Genomic DNA, 16,655 nt, shown 5'->3' with positions numbered 1-16,655 from the left:
AAGATACCGACAATCACAAACATTATAACATTTAACAAAATCAAAATGTATCAACAACTTGGCACAAAAAATTTTCAACATCATTAATAAAATGAAAATAATAAATTTGTAATCAAAATTACTTAAACATCAACAAGTTTTCAAGTTTAAAACAGGTTCAAGTAACTCATTCAAACTTGTCATATATCTTAATGATTGTTTCTTTGCCCCTCTTAACAAATGGATAAAACAAAACGTTATTATTATAATATAAATATAAAGACTAACAATATCACTTTAATTAAATTTGATAGTCAATTTAATTGAGGAAATAAAGGTTATACATGAGTATGATAGTAGGAAGTCTCAATTTACCTCTAAGGCACACTTACAACTGAAACTAAAAGAGAAAAGAAAGATATTGCAGTGTTATGTATAATAACAGTAGATTATACTATTATAACATTATCAAGAAAAAAAAGGAAACATGAAGATAAAAGGATTGTAGCATAATACTATAATTCAATTAGCTACTCTGCTCTTGAGTCCATTGTGAGAATAGTTTTGAAGAAGTGGTAAAATTCCATAAGAAACTAAAAAATTTAAAAACATTCAAGAGTCCACTATTCAAATATAAAATTCCATTAAAAAAAACATGGTACGAAACCAAAGGAGTTTCCTGAATAAAAAAAAATTGTAGAAACGCTGTAACGACCCAACCTTCCGGACTAAGTTGAGGTCACTACTCAGTACTAAGACTCAACCACAAAACACACAAACTCATAAAGGACCGGTTTCGATTCATTAAAAACGTTTTAGAAATATTACAAAAAAAAAAAAACAGTTTCGGGCCCTATTTTAAATCACAATCACGAGAGTCCCAAAATACAGTACTCAACTCATCAACATCGAAATCACAAACCAAATATTCTAAACATGACTCGATCCAACAATGAAAATAACGAGTGACAAAATACATCAGCGGAAGCATAAAGAAAACCAGACGCGTCCATATGGCCTTCACGCATCCTTCTTGCCCCTCGTCGGTCTGCCCCTCGCTGTACCCTTACCTGAAAAATTAAAGAGGAAGAAGGGTGAGTATAAAATATACCCAGTAAGGGACCCACTACTGGGCCCGTTAGGGAATAACAGTTAACTTCCTATTCAGGGGTACCCTACATAAATAGTCTAGTGGTTCCGTAGAACGCACACATCAGTCTCATGATCTCAAAGGATGCACGTATCAGTCTAGTGATCCCGAAGGATACACGTATTAGTCTAGTGACCCCGAAGGATACACCTATCAGTCTAGTGATCCCGAAGGATACACATATCAGTCTAGTGATCCCGAAGGATGCACGTATCAGTCTAGTGATCCCGAAGGATACACATATCAGTAAGGTACACTACCCCATAGATGAAGCTAACCGTTACCCCTCAGTCCATACTAAACCGTCTACAACAGTCACACTCCGACTACGTTCATATTACAATTTCGTCATAGACTTCGCCAGTCAGATAGTATAGGTTTAAACAACCATATCTTCAGTTGCTATATGTGTATCCAATTCACACATCACTATGATATTCCTTCGATTCAGTCAACGAATCAAATCAGAATCGAACTCATAGTCCTTCCACGACATAACTCCATAAACAAATAACCGGACAATAGACTACCACATATCTAACCTTAAGACTTTAAAGCCCATTGACATACAATTCCAGTTCATAACATAGCCCATTTACATAACTACTATACACAGAACGTCCGGGCATCGGTGTCTATACGTAAACAACTCATTACACACGATGGCACACAAGCTACAACTAGCGATCACGTTACCTTTAATCAGACAAGAGCATAAAGCGATATTTAATAGTCAAACATGCGTCAATTCATTCAGTACAGTTACTAACGTATAATCTTCTGTGGATTACTACGTTTCCAGCCTCGATCCGAGGTCCAGTAGTAGCAAATCCCTTACCTGAAACTTGGTTTTGCCCCTCGATCGAGTCCACGCTCAACGAATCCACCTAAACGAAATCACAAGGGTTTAAACGATGATACTAGTAAAAGTCATGTTTAAATGTCCTAAGCAACATCCGTTGACTTACCGGAAAAAAGGAGAGCTTTCTCCAACTAAACCTGTTGCGGAACCCGAGAACTTGAGCGTCAACTCCCTAATACCTTCAAGGAACGAAAGGTAGGACTAAGTCTTACTCCAAAATCTAAACTCGAATCGGTTATAGCAACATTGGGTAAATTACCAAAATAATCCTTACCGAAGACTCACCGTGACCCGAAGTGGAGGAAGGAAGGCTTAGGTGGCTCGGTGATCAGGGAGCTCGGCTTGGCTTGGAGGTGATCGGCTCGGCTCGGCTCGCGGCTTGGATTGGTCAGTTCGCAGCTCGGCTCGGCACGGCTTAGCTCACGGCTCGCGGCTCGACTCGGTTTAGATCGCGGCTCGCGGCTCGGCTTGGTCCTCGGCCCGACTCGACTTGGCGTAGCTAGCGGCTCGCGGCTCAACACGCGTCTCGGCTTGGTTTAGATCGGCAACTCGGGTCGGCTTGGAGTCGCCACTCGGGTACGGCTCTTTGCTCCACCCGACAACGACTGAATGAGGGACGAACGACGACGGAAGGGAGTTGCTCACCTCGGTTGTTCTGGGCTGCGTCGGGTACACGGGATGAGGAGAAGGAAGCGTCAGAGGCGGCGATTGGAGTTAGAGGCAGATTCGGCGTCGAACGGAGGAGCTCTAAAGAAGTTCGGTGTCGCGAGGGCTCAACGACAACGATAAACCGACGGCGCCGACTGCAGGTGAGGTTTCGACGTGAGGCGCGGCTCGACGGAAAGAAAATGAGGAGATGCGGACGGAGGCAGAGGCGTGCGTGAACGGTAGAGAAAATGGGTGCGAGGCGGCGACGGACGAGGAAGGAAGAAGAAGGAGACGAAGCGGCTGGAGGGGGTGTGTGTCGCGCGCGGTTAGGGTTTCGTTTAAAAAAAAAATATTATTATTATTATATATATATATATATATATGTATTAACTAAAAAAAAAAAAATATAATTAATAATAATATTAAATAATAATAATAATACTAATATTAAATAATAATAATAATATTAAATAATAATAATAATAATAATAAATAATAATAAATAATAATAATAATAATAATAATAATAATAATAATAATATAATTAATATTATATTATTATTATATCAATTTACACAACATTAAATTTAAAGAAATTCATAACCCTAAATTTCTTTTTTTTTTTCTTCCCTCTTCAAAACCAACCAAGAATTTACACCAAAATTTTAAATTTCCGAAAAATTCACACAAAATGATAAAAATTACCTCGAAAAATTCAGGGCGTTACAAACGCGATAAGTTGGTAGAGGTCAAAGAAGAAAGTAAATTTCATTTGTAGATCATCACAAATCTAAATACATATTGTATCAACAAGAAAAAATGAGATTAAAAACTCTAATAAAAAACACTAAGAATGAAGTTCACTATCATTAAGAAATATAAATTGAATTAAGAAAATAAAATTAACAATAGAATATTATAAACTATAATTTGGTGAACCTATACGAAAGTATCAAGAACCTGAGGATGATAAATTTTTGGTGTTGAAAGAAATTGAATGCATGGAAAGAGGTAGGAAGGGAGATAATTAAACCTACGAACCCACGAAGAAAATAGTGGGAGGCAAAATGCTAGGTCTAAAAATAGGGTAGGTATTGTACTAAAATATAGGTCTGGAAATAAGGAGCTAGGGAGTTAACATTTACCATTTACTTATTTTGTTAAAATATATATATGGAAAATTCAAATTTACTTATTTTGTTAATATATATATATGAAAAATTCAAATTTTGAATATAACTGTTCTTTTCTAACTAAAATGGTAAATGATATTTTTTTTTTGTAAAAAATTGGTAGTTAAGATTTTACTTTAATCAATATAATATCAATCGTTACTTTAATTTTTTTTAAAATGTTATATTTCTAAAGAGAGAGATTTTTATTTATTTATTGTGACACTTTCAATCGTTATAAGTAATTGTTGCAATCGATGCTATTGCAACAATTGTTAAAATTGTTGCAACTTAAAATGTTAAATTTTGAAGAGATATCAAGATATCACCAGCAAATTTGAATTCTTTTGAAAAAAAAATCAAAAAACACTAGGGTAAATGTGAAGGATGGCCACTCACCTCACGTTAAATCTTTTCTTTATGTTTTTTAATTATTGTTATTATTATTGATTTATTTATTATATTTTATATTCAAATGTGAGGGATTGGTTCATGTCATAATTTTTTTCACTAGATAATTGAAAAAAATGAAGCGGGTCAAAATTTTCCAACTCCATTAAGAAAAGGAAATTTCCACAAACAAAAACTTTTATAGAAAAATGAAATTAATAAAATAACAAAATATATATGGCAAAAAGGAAGTGAAACAATTAATATAAAGGAGTCTTTTAAAAAATATAACAAAGTAGCAAAATATTTATACTCTATAGAACAATTTCACTACAAGAAAATTGCTATTTAGTGACAAATTTTTAGTGACGTAACAAATTTTTGTCAGTACAAGGTCATTTATAGCAACGCAATAAAAAAATGTCACAAAAGATTATTATTAGCGACACATTTTAAATTTGCGTCACTAAAAAAATTAGCAACACAATAATAATGTCACTAAAAGTGTGATAGCTTTAGCAACAAAAATAGATGTTTCTACAAGTCTAAAATATTCCCCCATTCATCTCCCTCCTTTTTTTTTAATTAAACAATTTTAATTGAAAAAAAAACTCTTCCCCTACCCATTACCAACCTGAAAACTTCCATCTCCACCTCCTTTTCTCCACAGCACTACCCATCTTCACGAACTGAGGCGACCGGCGACGAAGTTGCACGACGACAACAATGCTTCTACGGCCACGCGCGGACGAACCATGCTGAACCAGGCCGAACGAACTCGCGAACGAACCATGCTGAACCAGGCCGAACGAACCACGTCGACGAATCTGCACGAACCACGCGACGGCTAGCTGCATGAATCACTCCGATGGCCAACTAGACGAATTACTCGTGGCCACCAACCTCGAACGATTCTGAAAGTTGCTTCTTGCGACGATTCTACCTGAACTTCCTTGAACACTTCTGCTCCACACCCACGACAACCCAAGACATTTCGGTGAGATTCTTAATTTTTAAAATTTTTAGGGCAGTGTATTTGGATTTTGATTTGTTGAATGTTTATTTTCTTAATTAGTTTTAAGATTGGATTTTATACTTGTAGTGTTTGCATAGTCTTGATTAATGTTTAGATTTAAGTAATGTTTTGTTGAATATTTGTTTTGTTAATTAGATTTAAGTAATGTCTCGTTGAATATTTGTTTTGTTATTGTGTTTTCACTTCTAGGAATGAAGTTGTGAGTTTAGATTGTTGTTGTTAATAGAACAACAAAAATATAATTTTTATTGACTTGATACGAAGATCTTGATTTTAGGTTTTGGGAGTTGTTGTTTTGATTGTTCTTTCTCTTTGTAAGTGTAATTGTTATTCTTTCAAATGTGTGATTGTATACTTTATTATTAAGCAATTTACATATGGCTTTAATTCTAACACATGGATTTCTAACTTAGGTATTTTAAGTGTTGTACTTATTATGGATCGAAGTTGGATAAATTTAAAAGATCAAGCTTCTAGTGAATATTTTGATGGTGTTGCTAACTTTATCGAAATTGAAACTAATCATTTAGACGAAGAGGAAAGAATAAGATGTCCTTGTTCAAATTGTTTGAATGTCAATTGGAATAGATTAGATGTTATAGAATGTCATTTGTATAAATATGGTATGTCCCCGACTTATAAGATGGATATTTCACGGAGATACTGTTGATCTTTCTCCATTTATAAGGTCTAATTCGAGGTTTCTAGGTGCAACATTTTCCAATGTAAGTGAATGTAGAGAAGAGAATGTAAATATTAGAGAAAACATTGGAGTTAGAGATACTATGGATGATGAGATGGTAGAGATGATTCATGATCTACATGGGCCAATGTTTGAAGAATGTAGAAGAGAATCAAACGAGCAAGATGAGTCCTATTAAATAAGTGGAATGTTTCCTGAAATAGAAAAGGAGTTATATCCGGGACGTCTAAAGTACACTTTATTTAATTTTTTAGTGAAACTTATGCACATTAAGGTACTTAATCGTTGGAGCGACAAATCCTTTGATATGTTACTTGAACTATTAAATGAAGCCTTTCTGAATGGTGTCAAGCTACCTGTCTCCTATGAAGCTAAGAAGAGACTACGTGACCTAGGGATGGAATATGAATCAATTCATGTGTGCAAATTTGATTGTGCTTTATTTTGGAAAGATTATGCATCACTTGACAAATGTCCGCATTGTGGAGAGTCTAGATATAGGTTGAATGATAGAAAAGGGAAACAAATTCTACATAAGGTGCTAAGATATTTTCCACTAAAGGCAAGGTTGCAAAGATTATTTCTTTCAAAACATACCGTAGAGGATATGAGGTGGCACAAAGAAAAGAGGTGTGAAACTGAAGGTATACTTCGACATCCTGCTGATGCTGAGGGTTGGAAACATTTTGATGAAAAATATCCTTGTTTTGCTTCAAACGCTCGAAATGTCAGATTAGCACTTTCTTCTGATGGTTAATCCATTTGGAAACATCACCACATAATACAGCATGTGGCTAGTAATACTCATTCCATACGACTTGCCTCTTTGGAAGTGTATAAAAGCACCATTCACTTTTCTATCTTTACTCATCTTTGGTCCAAGGTCTCCTGGCAAAGAAATTGATATTTACTTACAACCATTGATAGATGAGTTACATGAGTTGTGTGTGGATGGTATTCAAACGTACGATAGTTTTAGTGCTTCTTTCTTCCAACTCCGAGCTGCACTGTTGTGGACAATAAATGATTTTCCAGCTTATGGTGATTTATCTGGTTGGAGGACAAAAGGTTATAAAGCATGCCCGGTTTACAATGTTGATACAAGCTCAATGGACTATAGAGCAAAATTTGTTATATGGGACATCGTAGATATCTACCTCTAACACATGCATGACGTAAAAGTAGGCAACATGATAGAAAACAAGAATTACGAGCAAGTCCAAATATTTTATCTGGACAAGATATTATAAATCAATTGAATTCTATAAGTTTTCCACTGTTGAGCAAGAATCCTACAAGACATGACATCAAATGAAAAAGGACAAATTGTGAGCACAATAAAACTAAAAAAAAAAACATTTTTTTCAATCTTCCTTATTGGCAAAACCATAAACTACGTCATAAACTAGATGTGATACATATTGAGAAAATATTTGTGATAACTTGGTAGGTACGATATTGAACATTGATGGAAAGACTAAAGACACCATTAAAGCTCGCGAGGATCTAGCTAACTTGAAAATAAGAAAGTAGCTTCACATACAAGAGATTGGAAATAAACGTGTAAAGCCTCATGCTTCCTACACGTTAACTGTTGCTGAAAAAGTTGACTTTTGTACGTTCTTGAAGTCTGTGATGTAAACCCGATATTTTCTTGGTTTAATTTCTTTAAATGTGGAAAAAGAAAGAAAAGAAAATGGAAATTAAGTGTAGATATATATATATATATATATATATATATATATATATATATATATATATATATATTTATTTATATATATATATATATATATTAAATGGTTTTATTAAATAAATTAAATAAAAAAAAAGAAAAGAAAGAATAAAAAGAACAAAAAGAGAAGAAAATTTCATTTTTTCTTTTCTTCTTCTTCTTCTCTTCCCTTCACCGCCAAGCATTTTGAAGAAAAATTCTCATCCAACTTCTATTCTTTTCCTTCCTCAATTTGCAGAAAACATTTAATAGAGAGTTTGGAAAAAGAAGAGGAATTTTACTAGAATTTTGAGGTTGAAGAAGAGGAGGAGAACTCAAGCAAAATGTATCCATGGCCGAATTTTGGTTCATTCTACACATCACTGGTTTTTAATTCGGTTTGAACTCTTCAAAAGAAATTAAGAGATGAGATTTACATTTACTGAAAGTTAACTCATTTTCAAACAAATTTTATGAAGAAAGTTGGAGCAAATTCGGATATTCATTGGGTGCTTTTTGATGAAGAAAACAGGGCAGTTGGTTTTCACTCGAAATCAAAAGGTCTCTGGTCTTTCTTGTATTTCAGAGTGTACCGGTAGTGTTAGGATCTCTATTTGGTATGGTTGGAAAACTTATTCAACTTTCTACAACTTTCATGAATAAATCGTGAACCAAAAATGACTAAACATTAGTTAAATTGTAGGGACAAGTTAAAGAGGTCGTGTGCGCGCGATTCTGGAAGTGGTTCTGTTTCGAGGGTTATCTGAGTTTATGCACGAGGATCAGATTTACATGTCTTCAGGTAAGTTTTAGAGGATCTCAATGAAGATTTTGATATAAAGAATACTCATTTTGGTTAAGTATTTAGAAAGTTATAGTCATTTGAAGTTTATGTTAGAAATCTGGAAATTTCAGAGAGTTGTTAAAATAGGATTTTATTTCTTAAGCTTTGTTTTCGTGAGTGTCATCTTTGGTGCGACATGTTATGTATATCTTTAGAAAACCAGAATGTTTAGAGTTCTAATACTCGGTTGGGTTGTTGGCAGGCCGAGAAAAATTAAATCGAGCTTATAGACCAAGGATCTACCCTAAGACGGTGAGTGACAAAACCAACTTTGAAATATTTTCCATAACTGTTATTATGATTAAATGCGATAAATGTTTACTTACGAAGCTATGAAAGGTATTTGAATTTCATGACTATTTTCAAGTATACATTTGGAGACTAGATTTCTTAAAGAAATTTATGCTAGCACGTAGATATTAAATGTTTGGAAAGTATTTAAACCACAATGTTTTAAGCAAAGCATGAATTAGTAAGAAGTTTTGTTTTAAGAACTATAGTTTTCCACGAAAAAGCTCAGTAAAGTTTGAGCTTTGTGTAAAATTTATAAGGAGGCATTTTTTAATATTTTTAGATGATTTATGAAATTTTCATTAACTACATGACTGAGATCTTGAGCCTCAGACTAGAGATTACCGTGTGCACACTGGCTAGATTCCGTTGTTGACGTTCAATGTACTCCATAACAACGTTGCTGTCGTGAGTGCTGGGCGGGTCCCACTACGACAAAGACGATGGGAGTGCTGGATGGGCCTCACTACATCGTAGAGCTTGTAAACGTTGTTGTACTGGGTGTACCCTACACAACGTAGATTTGTCATGTTAGTTAAAATGCTTTGATATACTTGATATGCCTTGCTAGATTTTAATGACGAACATGCTGAGTATTTGAGGAAGCTATTCCTACTACTACATGTTTACATTTACGACTTGTATAAACAGATTTATATGTATAAAGTTTTCACGTGCTCTTATCTTTAAATTCATAGTTTTAAACTGAGTCACTCACTGAGCTTCATAACTCACCCTTTCCAAAATGTTTTACCCATTTTCCAGGTAGAGATCGAGTTCCTGGTGCCTGATAGACTGCCTTAGTCTGCTGAAGCTCCGTTATCGATTGCCAGTACGTGTTTTGAGTTGGGCATAGAGTCCGTTGTGTTATGATGTATATACACCCTTGTATGTTATAGATACTCCACAGTTTGTATAAGCTTTAGGAGCTGTTTTTGTGTAAATTTTTGTTGGTTATATTTTGATTAAGGTGTCTTTAAGTTTACTCATGAAATCGGTAAATTTTGAGGTACACTTCAGGTATGTTTTTTACTAGCCTAGGATCCGCTGTGTTTTGTTGCATGTATAATAGTTTATATACTAGATTGGCAAGTTCATTACATGAAAGATTTAAACAGAGTCGACAGATACAGGTACAGAAAAGCGTTGTTCATCGGCTTCACGCCATCTTTCAGTCTAAGGTAGCAGGTAGTCCGAGAGGGAGTGTGACATGTGAAGTTTCCATATGGTTTTGCATCCAACATATCTCATTGTGTTAATTTGAAGGAAGTCAAAATATATGGTTTAAAGAGCCATGATTGTCATGTTTTATTACAAAGACTTCTCCTAATCGGCATTCGACCATATCCACGTAAGGACATTTCTACTACTATATCAGAGTTGTCAAATTTCTTCCATGCTCTATGTAAAAACACTTTGAGCATATCAGAACTAGACAAAATGCAAGATGATATAGTACTCATCTTATGTAAGTTGGAAAAGATCTTCCCACCAGCTTTTTTTGACGTGATGGTCCATTTAGCTGTCCATTTGTCGTGGGAAGCAAGAATTGTTGGACCTGTTGGATATAGTTGGATGTATCCAATCGAAAGGTATGTGAATTCTTTATTGCTATTACTTTTATGATGTAGGATTCTGACAAATGTAATCTCGTTCATGTTGTCTCAGGAGTTTGCGTTACTTGAAGCAATATGTTAGAAACATAGCTCGACCTGAGGGTTCAATTGCAGAAGCTTATGCCATAAATGAATCCTTGAACTTTTGTTCTATGTATTTACGTGACATTGAAACAAGGTTTAATAGAGGAGATCGAAATAATGATGACATTGATGATGGAGATCAACAATTGTGGTCTATCAATTTTCTCTCACATAAGGTGGTTAGGTGGTGCCCTATTTCGACAACTAACCCCTGATGAGTTAGAGAAATCACATTGGTATATTCTAAACAACTATGATGAAGTGGAACCTTATCTCCAGTACATATCGCTTTGTTTAAATTCATTTTTAATATTTTAAATATGACTAAAAGGTTACACGAAGTTGCAAAACATAGGGAGCATATGAGGATCCTTGAGTCGAGTAATGGAAATGGTGATTTGTATAAAAGACAATAATTAGAATTCCCTACTTGGTTCAAAGCAAAGGTATGTCATTTTTTGTGGTCGTATACCTTGCGTTATACAATTTTTTGTTACATTAAGCAATGTCTTTTTTATTAGGCCCAAAGGTTGCATTGTGATAAATTTATATCCGATGATTTGTATGACCTTGCTTGTGGTTCGAATGATTGTGCTCGCTCTTATAGCGGGTGTATAGCAAATGGAGTTCAATTTCACACTAAAGATCGTGATAGTCGTCAGACCACTAAGAATAGTGGAGTAATGGTGCCAGATGGGGATGAAATAGGACAAATATTTTTCTATGGCGAACTACATGAAATTATAAGGCTACAATACATTTGCATGAGGGCAGTTGTGCTTTTTAAGTGTGAATGGTATGATACTAGTTTGAGGAAGAATAGAATTAACATAGTTGATGGCTTTACATCAATAAATACTCGTAACCGATGGTACAAAGATGAGCCTTTCATCCTTGTAAGTCAAGCAGCACAAGTCTTCTACGTAGATGATTACAAGCTTGGTCAAGATTGGAAATTAGTTCAACAAATTCAACCAAGACATGTGTGGGATATTCTAGAAATAGAAAGTAATGAACTAGAAGTAACATCGGATGAAATCATATCTACCTCTTATCCTAGAGTTGAACATAACCTAGATTCACAAACTTTTAATAGAGAAGATGTTGAACCTTCAATCATTGGAGACCAAGAAGACATTACTGCACAAAGTAATGAAGAAGCCTCAACCGATGAAGCATTGGTTGATGAAGAAGATTTTGATTTAAATAATTCTAGCGATGAGTCAATGAGTGACGAAGATTGTGATAGCTACTAACTTTTAGTCATACTATGTCAAGGTTATACATAACTAACTATGGTTTTATTTATGCATATATTTGAATTGTACATTGTTTGTTCACTTACTTTAATGTTTATAGTTATTTTTAAGTAACAAAACATTTTGTAGGATGTCATCAAGAAATTTTGGACCGGGAAATCGTAGTAGGTCAGCTTCAAATGTGAACGAAGCAAACAATTCTAATCGAAATAGTATTGGTGAGCAAGAAGTTGTGTCCATAGATTCAGACATTCAAAGTATGTATTCATTTCTATGTTAAATCATCTAGTTTTCATACAACGTTAGATGTGTTAATATTAATATTTCTTATGTAGGTTCTAGTACAAAAACAAAAGGCCAAGGAGCAACTAGAGGGGTTGGACTTGAGAAATATGTCCAAGCAAATGGTCCCATTCGAATTAGAATTGACTTTGAAGATAGAAAACCAATTTGTAAGGACTCCTCCAAGTTAAACTCTCAAATTGGAAAAGAGGTACGAGCAGTAGTACCACTTAAATGTGAACATTGGTCAGATGTATTGAAAGAGGTGAAAAAGGAGATAGTAGATAGACTTTCGGTAAGCTATTTAAGTTTAGTTTTAAGGAACTACTATGTAATTTGTTATAGACCAAGTATAAACTAATTTGTTTTATTTCTTAATGCTAGAATTACTTCATTACTTAAATGAACCTTTGGTTCAAGATTATCTTGAACATGAGATGAGTGTGTTGTATAGAGACTTTCGTTGTTCACTACACAAAAGCTACAAAAGTATGACTCTCCAGCTGAAGCACGAAAACACCGTGACAAATGAGTGGCACGAGATTCAGATTGGGCTCGTTTATATGATGGATGGGTACGAGAAGACTTTAAGAGTATATCTGAAGCAAATACTAAGGCATGATCTAAACTTCCATTCACCCATCGAGGTGGAACTTCAACATTTTTACGCCATAAGCAGAAAATGGTACAACATTTATTTTTGTATTGTAGTTATAAATACTTTTTATATTTATAATTTTGGTTGTCACGTGTAGAAAGAAGAGGGTAAGGAAGTAAGTGAGATTAAATTATTTCAACTCACGCATTCCAATAAGAAGAAGGGGTGGGTGAATAAGCCAAAAGCGAAATATGTAAGTAAAGTTGTATGTTCATTGTGGAAATTTTTCTTAACCTATAATGGATTGATACTATTATGTAATTATGGTGTAGGATGAGATGGTGGAATTAGAAACAACTTCATCACAAGAAGGGAGTGAACCTCTTCTAGAAAGGGAAATATGTGAACGGGTATTGGGTAAGCGGTCGGGGCATGTGAAAGGACAAGGTTGGGGACCAAGGCCCAAGAATGCTAGAAATGAAACAATTCAACACAACACAAAAGAAGAAAATCCACAGATTGCTCACTTGCAAAGTATAGTTGAATCGCAACAAGCTACAATCGAAACAATTTTAAAAAGATTATCCTGTCAAGAAGCTACCTCCAACATGGAACGAAGTTCTGAACAATCAAATGATAGTCAACAGGTAATTTTTTCAACTTAATTAGTTTGATATGAAGTTTCGGATTAGAGTAGTGAATTATAGAAACATGGTATATTATCAATTGATATGACTATCCTGCAGTTATGGTAGTCATAGATTCGTTCTTCTGATGATTTTGGTCCTGAATTTGTTGCTTTTGACTTAATTCGTTTGATTAGTGTCATAATGCTTTGAAGCCATTTATTGAGTTTAATTGTAAAGAATTTGTTGCTTTTGATGTAAACATGCCCCCCACCCCAATTGTTTTAGAATGATATATTCGTTCTAGTGATGATTTTGGTCCTTTGATGTAGACTTGCCCCCCCCCCCCTCATTGTTTTAGAATGTTTGGGTTTCATCTATTTGATTAGTCCCATGATGCTTTGAAGTAGTTTATTGAGTTTAATTTTAATGAATTGGTTGCTTTAGACATGTCCCCCTCCCTTCCTATTCTTTTTTAGAAAGTTTGAGTTTATCCATTTAAGTATGACATATTTAAAGTGCTTAAGTTTCATTTTTTGCTTTAGACATGCCCCCTATTCTTTCAACTTAATTAGTTTGATATAAAGTGTTGGATTAGAGTAGCATATGATACATTCATTCTTGTGATTATTTTGGTCATTTGATGTAGACTTGCCCCCCTCCCCTCATTGTTTTAGAATGTTTGGGTTTCATCCATTTGATTAGTGTCATGATGCTTTGAAGCCGTTTATTGAGTTTAATTGTAATGAATTGGTTGCTTTAGACATGTCCCCCTCCCTTCTTATTCTTTTTTAGAAAGTTTGAGTTTATCCATTTGAGTATGACATATTTAAAGTACCTAAGTTTCGTTTTTTGCTTTAGACATACCCCCCCTCATTCTTTCAACTTAATTAGTTTGATATAAAGTGTTGGATTAGAGTAGCATATGGGAATATGATACATTCATTCTTGAGATTATTTTGGTCATTTGATGTAGACTTGCCCCCCCCCCCCCCCCCCGTCCCCTCATTGTTTTAGAATGTTTGGGTTTCATCCATTTGATTAGTGTCATGATGCTTTGAAACCGTTTATTGAGTTCAATGGTAATGAATTTGTTGCTTTAGATGTAGACATGCCCCCCCCCCCCCATTCTTTCAACTTAATTAGTTTGATGTAAAGTGTCGGATTAGAGTAGCATATGAGAATATGATATATTCGTTCTTGTGATGATTTTGGTCCTTGATGTAGACATCTCCCCTCTCATTGGTTTAGAATGTTTGGGTTTCGTCTATTTGACTAATGTCATAATGCTTTGAAGCCGTTTATTGAGTTTGATGGTAATGAATTTGTTGCTTTAGACATGTCCCCCTTCCTTCTCATTCTTTTTTATAAAGTTTGAGTTTTATCCATTTGAGTATATTATATTTAAAGTGCCTAAGTTTCATTTTTTGCTTACATGTTTTACTTATTTATGTTGTTATATTGCTTTTCAGATTTGACGCACAATGGACTTTTGATGAATATGACAAGAGTTTGGTTCATATCTTATAATTTTATGTTATGCACATACTTTTGGTCCAAGTAGGATTTTTTTGTTGTACACAATACTTTTAGTTTGTAGGTGTAACTTCTTGGTTATAGCTTGGAACTAACTAGATGTAACTTAGTGCTTATAACTTATGTTGACATTACTTAGAACTATTTATGAAGATATTGAAGTTTCTTGATATATATTTCTTGTGATGAAGTTGGTGTTATTGCATGTTGCTTAGTGATAAGTTTTTAAAATTATTATGTTTGACATCTTATAACAGGTTTATATAATTAATCAATCAGATATTATTTTTTTATGTAATAAAATTCTTTTACTGGCGCTTTCAATAATGTCGCAAAAGCATTGATTTTTATAAAAAAAAAACTGTAGGACTTTTTAGTGGCACACTTCACTACGTCGCAAAAGTTATTTGTAACGGTCTCAAAGTAACCTTCAGCAACAATACAATTTGTCACTAAAACATCGCCTTTAGTGACATGTTCAAAACGTCACTATAAAAAATAAATAGTGACACAAATTGTGTTACTAAAAGTAAGCCTTTAGTAACGCACAAACGTCACTAAAAGTTTCTCTTTTGCAGCTCGAATGCGCGTCGCTAAAACTTTAACCGACACGGAATCTGCAACAGTCCTAGTGAGGAAGGCCTTTTCGTCGCTAAAACTATTAGCGATGCGTTGTCAACCTTTAGTGACGTTTTCTATGCGCCACTAAAAATGGAATTTCTTGTAGTGTTTCGAAAACGGAAAAAGCCACAAGCCCACTATGGAAAATACCAAAAATGCCCCGTCAATCACACTGTCAACAACGCGCATAATATATTTGGTACACGATCGTTCATATTTAACTATTGTTTGGTACACGATCGTTTGTAGCTGGAGCTCTTCCCAAAGCATGCGTACTATAAATATTAATATGAGTTATAATGCAACAAATAGGTCATAAGTCCGATTCCCAGGAAATAAAAGTACAGTTTAGACTAAGCCGACAAAATGAAGGGAGAACACTTCTACTAATATGCAATGCCTTTTGAAGCATTATATCATACATGAGTAAAAAATCATTGTTTCTATATTAGCGTAAAAAATAAAAATAACAAAATCCTCTATATCTGGATCATCATATTTGGCAGTAACGAAGTATATCCCACGATGAAACCATAGTCAAACATCTTACAAATAGTATAGCCCAATATCTAAAATTTTTTCCAAGATTCTATCAAAAAGCAATAGAATTGAAAGGTCTAAAAAACTGAAGATACAGAGAGATATTTACTCAGACAGGACACTAACATAAGAATTCAATTACAAAATAGTTGTATAAATTGGATATGAAAAGGTGAGAACACTTTTCACTACTCATCAATTGCCAATTCCAATTCTACTGCAACATATTGCGTTACCTTAAAATGAAATTGGCTAGGCCCTAAAGGACTCCAATTCCAAAAGTCCCAAACCAAGACAAATGACTTCTACTATTTATGATTGCCTAATAGATGACTCCAATGTACTTCCCCTTTCATTTACTATCTTCTTCACCAAAAATCCAAAGCATGCACAACCCTAAAACAAACTTAATCACAATAATTAAGAACTTAAAACAACATTTATAATTGATTATTGACATGAGCATAGCTCATCTGGCACTTGTATGAACCTGTAGACAAGAGGTCTTGAATTCAAATATTTCTCCCATGTTTGAACCAACAAATGGTATTGCTTTCATATCTTCATTATCACAAATAGTCACAACAATTAAAATAACATTTTACTGAAGCTGAAAGCAAATCAACTGACAGCCAACACATTAAAGATAGCAGTTAAATCTGGGTATGGTTCTCGCATCTACCAATAGAGTTATAAGCTTGCGAACA

General features: G+C 34.3%; 1 long non-coding RNA gene across 4 annotated transcripts; it reads left to right on the top strand.

Annotated features, from left to right (window-relative positions):
• The first annotated feature begins 9,833 nt into the window (after positions 1-9,833).
• Positions 9,834-14,923, top strand: LOC107992373 (uncharacterized). 4 transcript variants are annotated; one of them, XR_007820864.1, is made up of 9 exons: positions 9,834-10,378; positions 10,455-10,722; positions 10,842-10,932; positions 11,875-12,002; positions 12,081-12,322; positions 12,412-12,712; positions 12,783-12,878; positions 12,958-13,272; positions 14,724-14,923. It is a non-coding gene; the product is annotated as an uncharacterized LOC107992373 (long non-coding RNA). The 4 variants fall into 4 exon arrangements; XR_007820865.1 differs by having other exon boundaries at positions 10,818-10,932; XR_007820866.1 differs by having other exon boundaries at positions 10,455-10,932; positions 11,875-11,963.
• Positions 14,924-16,655: the final 1,732 nt, after the last annotated feature.

The sequence above is a fragment of the Cucumis melo genome, chromosome 5 (genome assembly GCF_025177605.1).
Source record: "Cucumis melo cultivar AY chromosome 5, USDA_Cmelo_AY_1.0, whole genome shotgun sequence".
NCBI lineage: Eukaryota > Viridiplantae > Streptophyta > Magnoliopsida > Cucurbitales > Cucurbitaceae > Cucumis > Cucumis melo.
The sequence above is the reverse complement of the archived record's forward strand: the minus strand, read 5'-3'. Positions and strand labels throughout refer to the sequence as shown.